Genomic DNA, 12,112 nt, shown 5'->3' with positions numbered 1-12,112 from the left:
AAGAAAAACCGAACCTTACCGACAGTTGTTTCCCACACTCCCAACTGCGAATGGAACAAGAACGGGGTGAACGGGAGTGCTGCCAAAAGTACCCTCAGCCACACGCCGTGAGGTGAGGTACTGTGCGTAGCACAGAGGTGGACGCAGCAGCGCACCGGCGTCGTACCTGTGGTGGGTGCGGGACGGCGGTGAAGGTGCCGTGCGGCGCCGCCCTGGAGCCTCGGCGGCGGCGGCGGCGGCCCTGCGCCAGGCGGAAGCGGCCGCGCGCCCTGGGCAGGGCGAGCGCCAGCAGCAGCGGCCCGCACGCCGCCATCGCACTCCGCCGTCTCAGCCGCCGCCTCCCCCTCGTATATATATCTTATCGCAGCCCCGGTAATCGGCCAGCTGCGGTCCCGGACGTGCTACGAACGCCCTCGGCGCACTCGAGCGACGCGGAAGCGAATGCGGGGTCCGTAAGTTTTTTTTTCTAACCACAGACGACAAAATTGGCATCGCATTCGTGATGTTTGCCGGATATGCCGTCCGTTATCGCCGCGAAGCGAAGGCTTTAATTAGGGCTCCGGAATTAACGGTGAGCTTGGACCCAGACGATAATCGTACACGGTGTTTTAGATGCGTTGTTTTTCCCCATGGATTACAAAATACACTGCGTAACACAATTTAAGGATTACTTTCAAGAAACCACGTAATTGACTCCCATTGCGACACATAAAGTTGAAGATTGGTCCGAAGGTGTCTGCAAACTTCCTCTCTAACCTCTGTACGTCCATCTCAACATAGATGGTTGCGGGACCTCGGTTATTCAGCATAAAACGTCGGGATAAAACGCTTTCTGCCGCGTTAACTTCCAAATTATTTTTGTGGGCAAACATTTTCGGCGATATATTGCGCCATCTTCAGGGTCACAGACGACCGTGTATGGAGATTACCACCTCTGGTCCAGTCAAAATAGGGACCAGCTTCTCATACGTGGTATCCGCAGATTTTTGACAAAGTGGTCTCTTCGATTATCACTTGCCGACTAAGGCGACGATCAAAGTGATCGCTTCGTCAAAAATCTACGGATACCATTCAAGGAATGCTGCCCCCTATTTTGACTGGGCTACATGTGGCAATCTCCCTACACGGCCGTTAGGGGGCCTGAAGGTGGCGCAATGTATCGTCGAAACTGGTTGCCCAATGAAATAAGAATTTGGAAATTTGCACGTCTGAAAGATGTTTTCCTCGACATTCCTCTGTACTGGTCGAAAAGCGCCCAGCGACATCGCCCTCGGGTTCGGCAACGCTTCAAACAGCAAGGTGTCGACACGTGCAAAAATAAGGCCACAGTTCGGAAGTTAACGTCAGCTGTATGCTAGGTTAAAGTTAGTATCAGCTGTAAGATGGGTTAATAATGTCACGCTGGGACCAAATTTCACCACAGGTCTAGCTAACACCCCCGTGGATACGTCATTCGATGAGAAGGTCGTCTCAGCCCCTCTTACCCGTGTTTCACCCCTTCTTTTCCTCTTCAATGGAGGACTTTATGTTGGGTTCAAAGGTTTGTGAAATCTTATGGGACTTAACTGTTAAGGTCACCAGTCCCTAAGCTTACACACTACTTAGCCTAAATTATCCTAAAGACAAACACACACACCCATACCCGAGGGAGGACTCGAACCTCCGCCGGGACCAGCCGCACAGTACATGACTGCAGTGCCTGAGACCGCTCGGCTAATCCCGCGCCCCTCCATGGCTGGCCGAGGAAAACATTTCAGACACACCACCGTTCAGAATCATCACGAACAGGCGACAGGGGGTGCAATAAAGGGCGTCAATGAAACCACCCCTTTCTCTCTGGGCGTCGATTCACACTCATTACACGGTCGAAAACGACAGTTTTCAGTGCGGTGAGCAACGGTCGACAGTGCTAATCCCCCCCCCCCCCCCCATCCCCCAGGACAATTCACCCTTCTCTAAGGATATCGTGTGGCTACAATCCCACTGAACGTGATCCGACCCCTTTTGTGTGTAGAGTTATTGCAATTTTTGCTCTGATATACAAGGTGGGACGGTTCAAAACCATTCGATAAAATCTGTATGTCATCTGAAGCACCAAAGGGTAGCTATGCAGCTTCAATCCTCCTGTTTCTCACCCTCCTGTGGCGAGATCATGGGCGTGAATCAAATGGAAAAACGGACCCGCAAGACCCTTCCTCCAACCCCCGCTCCTAGCGAGGTTAGGCAACCACTTCGACATCCTTTGGGTGAGGTGTAACCACCTTCAGGCGCTGGAGCAGAAGCCAGGCTCAAGTGGTGTCAGCGTTTCTGAAGGGTACATTTGTAAATTGAGGAACATAACTGGGTGGGTGGTAGGCGCCCTTTGCCGTTTTATTCACGCACACGTTAATATTGCTCTCCCGCGTGATCACGCCAGAGGAGGTCGGGAAACAGATCTGAAAAAGCATAAATACCTTACGGATCACCATCAGATTTCCTTGAATGGTTCTGAACGGTGCCTAAAGGAGAGCCATAATTGCGGTCACACGCGTTCCAAAGGCGTGCGATCACTCTCTGTGGCGATTCAGCCCCATAATGTCCTTATGGCGATGCAGCCCCATAATGTCCTTAGAGAAGGGTTTCAGCGGTGTCCAATATTGTCAAAGAACATCTTCCTGCTGCTCATCGCACTGTCAACCATCGTTTTCGACCACGAAATGAGTATGAATCAACTCCGCAACGAAAGGATTTGTTTCATTGGCGCCCTGCGTGGCGCCCCTTGTGACTTTTTCGTTTCGATTCTAAGCGGAGGTGTGTCCCAAAATGTTTTCCTCGGCCACCCCTAACAGTACCGCGTGATACCTACAGCGGGCGTTGCCGTTCTGACTTCCATCGCACAGACTCAAAAGAAGGGATGAAATGTGGGTAAGAAAGTAAAAGAGGCTGTGATGATGTTCCCATCGCGTGACTTGGCGACGATTGCATTGGGAAATATTGTGGCGAAAACGGATGCCAATGTGACATCATTAACTAATTCAAAAAATGGTTCAAATGGCTCTGAGCACTATGGGACTCAACTGCTGAGGTCATTAGTCTCCTAGAACTTAGAACTAGTTAAACCTAGCTAACCTAAGGACATCACAAACATCCACGCCCGAGGCAGGATTCGAACCTGCGACCGTAGCGGTCTTGCGGTTCCAGACTGCAGCGCCTTTAACCGCACGGCCACTTCGCATTAACTAATCCTACTGCTTACATGAACTTCTGAGCTGTGGCCTTTTTTTCGCGTATGTCGACATCTTGTTGTCCGAAGCACCGGGAGCTCGAAGATAACGTCCCACGGCCGCGACTCTTTTGTTATAGGCAACTTTGTGTCAATTTTCTAACTTCGGCGTCGCTGCGTGAGGTAACGAAGGAGTTTCAAAAACGTCATCCTTTAATTCTGTTGCTCAGTGTAGTAAGTGAAAAGAATGGTAAACGTTATAAACTTAACTCTTTTCGGCTTTTTTAACATACTTTTCCTCATTTCCAGACAGTTACAGCAACGAGCTGTAATTTTTTAGTATGGTACTATTTTTTCTTTAACACTTGCGATGTAGACAATTAGAGGGTCACTTTTGTGAAACCAGGTAATTCTCTACCATATCGACGGAGAAGTTTGAAATGTGGCTCAAAGGTGTCTACAACCCTTTAGCGGCGCAAAAGTTTGGCGCCCTACAACGTCGCCCTCGAGCTCGGCGGCGCTTCAAACAGCATAACCGCCGGTTCGACACCACCCTCAGTGCCACCCGTGTACTTTAGTTGGGCACTTTAGAAATGTTCCTATAGGCAGTCAGCGATTCACTGTTTCCTAAGTGGTGGCGTGACACGCATTCCTTGAGACAAATCTTAGATTTCGCATGCAAGCAGCAAGCGCTAGTTCATCGACGTAGCGTCACCCAGCTGAGCGGTGTCGAAATGTTTGCCTGTCACACCGACGCCTGGACATCAGTGAGTAGCTGCCTCTGTGCAGGGACATTTTTCAAGTGCCCAACAAAAATGTGCCGGTAGCATCGAAGGTGTTGCCGAACTGAGGGTCTTAGTGGAACCCTTTGCTATTTTATTCACGCACGTGTCAATGTCGCACCGCCCTCACTCTCACCCTGCGATCACGCCATTGGAAAACGCGAAACAGGGTGGCTGAAAAGGCTCGACACTCTTTGTAGCTTCCGATCTGGTTCAAATTTCGTCCAATGACTTTGAATGGTCCCCAGTGGTTCCATCCTGCATACAAGAGCAAAAATTGCTGTCGCACTACACTCCAAAGGGGTCAGCTGAGTTTTTCATTGGGGCTGCATCCCCACGATCTCCTTATTGAAGGATTGAATCGTCCACGGGGGAGGGGGCGGAGGTGTCAGCAGTGTCAAACGTTTTCAAGAGCGTCGTTCTGTTGCTCATCTCAGTGTTAACTGTATATTTCGACCGCTAAGTGTGTGAAAATCGGCGCACTAACGGAAGGAGTAGTTTCATTGAAGCTCTTTATGACACTCTGAGGATTTTCGTGTCGCTTCTTAGCGGCGGTCTGTCTGAACTGCTTTCCTGAGCCATTCACAAGAAAAGAGCATCATTTCAACGGTAGGCGTCTTCGTTCGGGCCTCATCGCAGAAGTGTCAAGAGAAGTATTTATCATCAAAAACAGTCTTGATCACAATTTATTTATTACGGTAATAAATAAATTGTGATCAAGACTGTTTCTCATAGTAAATATTTGTAACCCATTGATCACTGTTCACTCCCACAATGTATTCAAAAGTAATGTCAAGAGAAGGGCTGAAATGTGGGTAAGAGGGGGTGGTACGATCTTCCCATCGTTTGGTACCTGCACGGTAGTGTCGGCTAGAATTGCAGTGAACTTTGGTGCCAGCTGACATCATTAACCCACTTAACATCCCAAATGAAATTCTGAGCTATGGTCTTTTTTTCACCTGTGTCGACACCTGCTGTTTGCAGCGTCGCCTAGCCTGAAGATGATGTAACAGGCCGCCACACTTGTGCACCATTAGAGAGGTAGGTTGTAGGCGCTTTTGAACCAAATTTCAAACGTATATATCGCAATGGAAGATAATTAAGGGGATTCGAGCAAGTCGTCCTTTACTTGCATTGCGTAGCGTGTTTAAACCAACCCCGTACTTAAATCAACTTTCTATCAATTTCAGTTGGGGATCGAGACACGTTCAATGTCTTAGAGGTGGATGCAATGTACCGAACATGATGGGATGTGTTGCGATGGATGTTCCGGTGGCAGAACGTTCATTTAAGTGGGTTGCCCAGAGGAGGGCTCATTTTCCTGAAAGCAAAACCCAAAAAATGTTCAAATGTGTGTGAAATCTTATGGGACTAAACTGCTGAGGTCATCAGTCCCTAAGCTTACACGCTACTTAACCTAAATTATCCTAAGGACAAACACTCACAGCCATGCCCGAGGGAGGACTCGAACCTCCTCCGGGACCAATGCAAAACTCAATGCGTCTTCTAAACGAGCTGGAGGTGACACGTAAAGTAAGAATGGTGGTTATCGTTGAAACAACCGGTTATCTGTTGTATCGGTTTTTTTCATCGCCAGTTTAATCTGGGTGTGAAGCCGCTCAAAATAACAGAGTTTCGGTTTTTTATTCCTATTTTTTCCTGTAATAAACGCAGAAATCGAACAAAGATTGAGAAATTTTGACTCCTTCAGTTTCAAGATACATAGAATAAAAAAATTAAATTAAATGGTCAAATAAAAGAAAAGTTAGTTCGCCCAGTGTTCGCCACTTTTTCCCAAAAGTGATACGAGGTTGAATACTACTACTACAAAAAAAAAAAAAAAAAAAAAAAAAAAGAAAGACACCAGTATTCTCCTATTACTCATAATTTTTTGAAACTCTGCTCAAAATTCGTGATGTAGACGGGGATCATGCCACTATTTGGACATTAAGAATGGTCAGCGCTAAAAGATGAAAACTATGGCTAAGGAACTATTTTTCACTTTAATTTGTCCGTTTCAAAAGCTACATACAGGCAAAGGCATATTATACAGGCACAGGCAACAGATCAGCTACTTCCTGTTTTTATTGTAAACTATGAATGGATTGTTAAGTTTTAAGATTTCTCCTTATATGACGTCCCGACCTTAATTTTTTGAAGAAAATGGGGCATTTTGTGTCGTCGGTACCACACTTCGTAAAATACTTCCAGACTAGGGATGGTGCCTTTCTGTAATATAACTGACACTCGATGACAACAGCGAGAAACTATCGTATAGAGCAGGTGAGTGAGTCCTGTCCCCTGTATGTCCCCTGTATGTACTGTCCAGTAGGCTACCCTACATGCTGACAGGTACAATACTATCTCAGCAACGCTGTACCAATTCTAATGTCATCTGTTTATTGCTCAGTTTTGTCACCATTGACATTAAAATATCACGATCGCTTTTCGCATTTTCTATAATAATACAATATTTCAAAGCAACGGAAATTTTACGGATAAAAGTCACTCCTCTTTTAAAGAGCAAAAAATTATAGAATTTCTGCCACGGGTAATTGATATTTCGATTTTTTGCCTGTTATTAGTTAAAAATAACTGAGAATAAACAAATATCGAAAAACAGAGGTTATTCGGAATTAAAATACCAGTATTGTTTTTAATCGGTCGGTTTTTCCCATCCCTAATCTAGAGTTGACGATGTCGTGGAGCAACAAACTTTCTCGATGCGCTGTTTGAGGTGATTGGAGTTTAGGATTCGGTGACGTAAACGCGATATTGATATCCCCACAAAGAGAAAGCTACTAGTGTTAAGCCAGGTGACAGTGTGGGCCACTCCTGAGGACCACCGCGTCCTGACCATTTACCAGCAAGTCCCTTGTTCTGTTCTTGCACATCACGCGCAAAATGGGTTTCGTGACCTTCATGCTGCAACCACATTCGGTATTTTATGTATGAGCACACATTTTCAAGAAGAGCACCTAAATTGTCAGCTACAAAATTTTGATGCATCTCACCTATTGGAATACATGCGAAGTAGTGTGGATCGGTGATTTCATCCCAACATATTCCACACCACATGTCAATGGACCGCCTTCTTTGACGATCGACGTGACTTACTCATCCAGGATTTTCTGTGCTCCAGTAATGCGTATTATGAGTTGTACCACAACTTCTGAACGTGGTGTCATCAGAGAGCATAACATTTTAGAGTGAAATTAATCACGGCCAGTTCTTCGGTCGTAATCGTTCCCATGCAGCTCTTGTGTCAATAATAGGTGGTATGGGTGAAGCTTGTGACCATGCACTACTCGCCACACAAATGTTGGGCTGATACCAGGACTGCAGCAACTTCCAGCGGCGTATTTTGGTTAAAACAGACATTTCCATATCTTCACTTCTTGCTGATCTACTTCTATTACCACCGCACCTCCTCAAACTACTTGTTTCTCGAAATCGTTAAGCACGCAAGAATGCGTTAGTTAGCGGAGCCCTTCGACCAGGACATCTCACGGTATAAGCCGTGGCTGCTTGGTTCGCATCGTGTCGGCTTTCGCCGAGCATCAACATGTCATCGTACTCGTTGGATGTGTGTGCTATGTTTATTCCACGTCAGTATCCGAGGCTGACTGAACGTCGTTTGTTTGTGCATCCTTGCCTGCCTTGTATGTGACAGTGTAAGAACACATTCTATAATCTAATCGAACATGATTTCAAACAGTGCATCGAGAAAGCTTGTCTTGCATTCAGGAAAACAGGCCCTCGTTTCAGCACCTCACTTAAATAAATATACCGCCACCAGAACATCCATCTGAACAGTCAGTTGTGTACAGCATATTGCACCCACCCCTAAAACTTTTAACGTTTCGAACCTAACTAACTAACAATGTTAAGAATATTCAGACCAGTTATAAACCGTGTTATTATTGCCACAACATGTTTAGGGATATCATTATCCCATCATCAAGTGCTAAAAACAAGAAAACCAGATGAAACAATCCTCCTATACAGACAGACATGTAAGTATTACAGACGTTTTGAGCTATAACTTACATTAAAACTATTTTTATGCCATAAGGCCTCGTCAAAACTTAAAAATAAACTGCACACGTGCGCTGTCAACTCAAACCATAACACACAAAATATCACAGACCGGTGCATCCACCGTTCCCGAGCATTTTTGAAAAATGCGGTGCGCAGGGCTAATTCCATACTTGTAAGTGCGGAAAATAAGAATGAGTAAATGAACACTATTGGATGAATAGCGGTAGAAACTGGTTTTGGCGCGGGTTTGATAGATAGGTTGGATGTAGCAGCTAGGCAAGGTAATCTGCAAAATGATAAAACATCAGATAAATATAGTCATGCTGTATTGGAAGGCCATCTCACATGAATTAGTGAGGTGGTTTAACAAGAAAGGGGACAGAATTGCTTTGAAGACGGACAACAAATAAGGACAGAGGCTGAGGCATAAGACCGACACAGATGACGACTGGATGAGTAAATCATGAGTGTACGAAGTAAAATGTCAGGACTATGAGGCGAGATATGTGGTGCAGACGGGACGGAATTTTAAAATTAAAGTGCATAATAATAGAGAGAAGGCTCTTCAGCTGTAGCAGCATTTGTTGGGGAATATAATGGAAAGCATGAGGGTGTTGCACGTTGAAGAAAAAGTATGGCTGCTATCTAATTTACAGGAGGTAGAAATTTATTGTGCCTTGAAAAAGGAGCGCTTCGGCGTTTTAAACGAGAGGAAAGAAGTGGCTAAAGGGCATTTCTAGGCACACTCCTTAAGAAGCAGCCACCAATACATTTTACTTACTGAAACAGAATTTATGCATGCTATTTCCATACAGATTGCAGCGTAGAGGTAGTTTTAAGTTAGTAAGGACCAGACAATCATTTCTCAAAGATTTTATGATAGACAGTAGTGTCGTGCTTAGCATTAGGCTTTAAATAAGTATCATTGTTGGCAGATAATGGCAGCGGCTTTCAGTTTGCAACTGTACCTCGGGAACAGTGGATGCACCGGTCTGTGACGATTGTGTTTTGAGTTGAAAATACACTTGTCCATCTTTTTTTTTAAATTGTGGTGAGGCCTATTGGCATAAATATCCATAAAGGTAGATTCTAACTCAGGACGTCTGTAATCCTTATATGTCTGTCGGTATGGGAGGAATGTTTTATCTGGTTTCCTTGCATACAGCATTTGAAAATGGGATAATGTTGTCCTGAAACATGTTGTGGCAATATTACTGTAGTATGTCGAAAACTGGCAGCCCGTGGCTGTGCAAAAAATATAGATTGATTCTTTCAGAGAAGATAACAGCAACCCCCAACTTTCACAATGGCACTTATTTATTTATTTAAAGTGCCATTACCGGTTTCGAACTGACAGGCTCATCTTCAGATGCCAAGTTCACGTTAAGATACATTTTACATTAGCTTTCACTTGGCTAGTGGTGCCCTACAACCAAAACAAGATGTGAGACAATGTCTTTCTAACTGTAATTGTGCGTCACAACTATTTTAAATGATGTAAACAAATTATTGAAGTGAAGATGTTTTGGTTAGTTCCGTTGAAAAATCAGCGCCATTAGGTTCCAGTGCTGACTGCTTGTGATCATGCAGCAGCGAAGACCGTATGATGCACTTTCACAAGTACATGTGTACACATAATCTAAAGCACCACTCACAGACCAAGAAGTTACAGCACATGGAACTAAATATACAAAGATGGCGATATCGCAAACATAACAATGTCAAAGACTTCCATTCTTAGAGATATTTCGATGTATATACATACGAGGGCAGTTCAATAAGTAATGCAACACATTTTTTTTCTGAAACAGGGGTTGTTTTATTCAGCATTGAAATACACCAGGTTATTCCCCAATCTTTTAGCTACACAACACTATTTTTCAACGTAATCTACATTCAATGCTACGGCCTTACGCCACCTTGAAATGAAGGCCTGTATGCCTGCATGGTACCATTCCACTGGTCGATGTCGGAGCCAACGTCGTACTGCATCAATAACTTCTTCATCATCCGCGTAGTGCCTCCCACGGATTGCGTCTTTCATTGGGCCAAACATATGGAAATCCGACGGTGCGAGATCGGGGCTGTAGGGTGCATGAGGAAGAACAGTCCACTGAAGTTTTGTGAGCTCCTCTCGGGTGCGTAGACTTGTGTGAGGTCTTGCGTTGTCATGAAGAAGGAGAAGTTCGTTCAGATTTTTGTGCCTACGAACACGCTGAAGTCGTTTCTTCAATTTCTGAAGAGTAGCACAATACACTTCAGAGTTGATCGTTTGACCATGGGGAAGGACATCGAACAGAATAACCCCTTCAGCGTCCCAGAAGACTGTAACCATGACTTTACCGGCTGAGGGTATGGCTTTAAACTTTTTCTTGGTAGGGGAGTGGGTGTGGCGCCACTCCATTGATTGCCGTTTTGTTTCAGGTTCGAAGTGATGAACCCATGTTTCATCGCCTGTAACAATCTTTGACAAGAAATTGTCACCCTCAGCCACATGACGAGCAAGCAATTCCGCACAGATGGTTCTCCTTTGCTCTTTATGGTGTTCGGTTAGACAACGAGGGACCCAGCGGGAACAAACCTTTGAATATCCCAACTGGTGAACAATTGTGACAGCACTACCAACAGAGATGTCAAGTTGAGCACTGAGTTGTTTGATGGTGATCCGTCGATCATCTCGAACGAGTGTGTTCACACGCTCCGCCATTGCAGGAGTCACAGCTGTGCACGGCCGGCCCGCACGCGGGAGATCAGACAGTCTTGCTTGACCTTGCGGCGATGATGACACACGCTTTGCCCAACGACTCACCGTGCTTTTGTCCACGGCCAGATCACTGTAGACATTCTGCAAGCGCCTATGAATATCTGAGATGCCCTGGTTTTCCGCCAAAAGAAACTCGATCACTGCCTGTTGTTTGCAACGCACATCCGTTACAGACGCCATTTTAACAGCTCCGTACAGCGCTGCCACCTGTCGGAAGTCAATGAAACTATACGAGACGAAGCGGGAATGTTTGAAAATATTCCACAAGAAATTTCCGGTTTTTTCAACCAAAATTGGCCGAGAAAAAAAATGTGTTGCATTACTTATTGAACTGCCCTCGTATATGTGACAGTAGAAATTACAAATTACTAATGTTCCATTCCTTATTATTTATATTAAAAGAGAAGTGATTAAAATTAAAATAGCCGGTAGAAGTGGCCGTGCGGTTAAAAAGGCGCTGCAGTCTGGAACCGCAAGACCGCTACGGTCGCAGGTTCGAATCCTGCCTCGGGCATGGATGTTTGTGATGTCCTTAGGTTAGTTGGGTTTAACTAGTTCTAAGTTCTAGGGGACTAATGACCTCAGCAGTTGAGTCCCATAGTGCTCAGAGCCATTTGAACCATTTGAAAATTAAAATAAACAAATAAGGCAGCCAGTTTGTTATAAAGTGTTAGTCCACTGATATTATGTAAATATTATGGTATACATTGGAACCAAAGTAATGTCATATTTGTTTATCTGAATTTTAATCGCTTCTCTTTTAATATACATAGTAAGTAGTGGAACATTAGTGATTTGTAAAGTCCTACTGCCATATATATTTATATATCGAAATATCTGTGAGAGTGGAAGCCTTGGCATTGTTATGGTTGCGATATCGCCATCATTGCATACATACTTCTATGTGGTGAAACTTCGGTCCTTTAGATTATGTGTATACACACACTTACAAAAAGTGCATAATACGGTCTTCGCTGCTGAGTGATTACAAGCAGTCAACACTGGAACGAAATGGCGCGGATTTTTCAACGTAAGTAACCAAAACCTCTTCACTAGGATAAGTTGTTTACATCGTTGTAAGGCACAATAACAGTTAGAAAGACATTGTATTGCCTCTTATTATGATTGTAGGGCACCACCATTCCACGGAAATTACGTCATTTGGGAAAACAAAAAGTGGAAGCTAATGTAAAATGTACCTTAGCGTGAACTAGGCGTCCGAAGATGAGCTGCCATTTGTACTCAGGGGATTCACATGAAAATGTTTCCGACGTGATTATGGCCGCACGACGAGAGTTAACAGACTTTGAACGCGGAATTGTA

The 12,112-nt window shown here is 44.7% G+C and overlaps 1 protein-coding gene across 3 annotated transcripts in view; it reads right to left on the bottom strand.

Moving 5' to 3' along the window:
• Window positions 1–12,112, bottom strand: part of LOC126475817 (cGMP-dependent protein kinase, isozyme 1) — a 578,889-nt gene that overhangs the window by 154,667 nt on the left and 412,110 nt on the right. The window contains exon 1 of one of the 3 annotated variants that reach the window (XM_050103495.1): window positions 167–184. The exons of the other annotated variants lie outside the window; for them this stretch is intronic. The gene's annotated coding sequence lies outside the window, so the exon portion shown is untranslated. Of the gene's footprint in view, window positions 1–166; window positions 185–12,112 lie in introns of those variants that run through there. 3 annotated transcript variants of the gene reach the window in all.

Source organism: Schistocerca serialis, chromosome 1 (assembly GCF_023864345.2).
Source record: "Schistocerca serialis cubense isolate TAMUIC-IGC-003099 chromosome 1, iqSchSeri2.2, whole genome shotgun sequence".
Taxonomy (NCBI): Eukaryota; Metazoa; Arthropoda; class Insecta; order Orthoptera; family Acrididae; genus Schistocerca; species Schistocerca serialis.
Note: the sequence above shows the minus strand (reverse complement) of the source record. Positions and strands in the feature narration are given on the sequence as shown.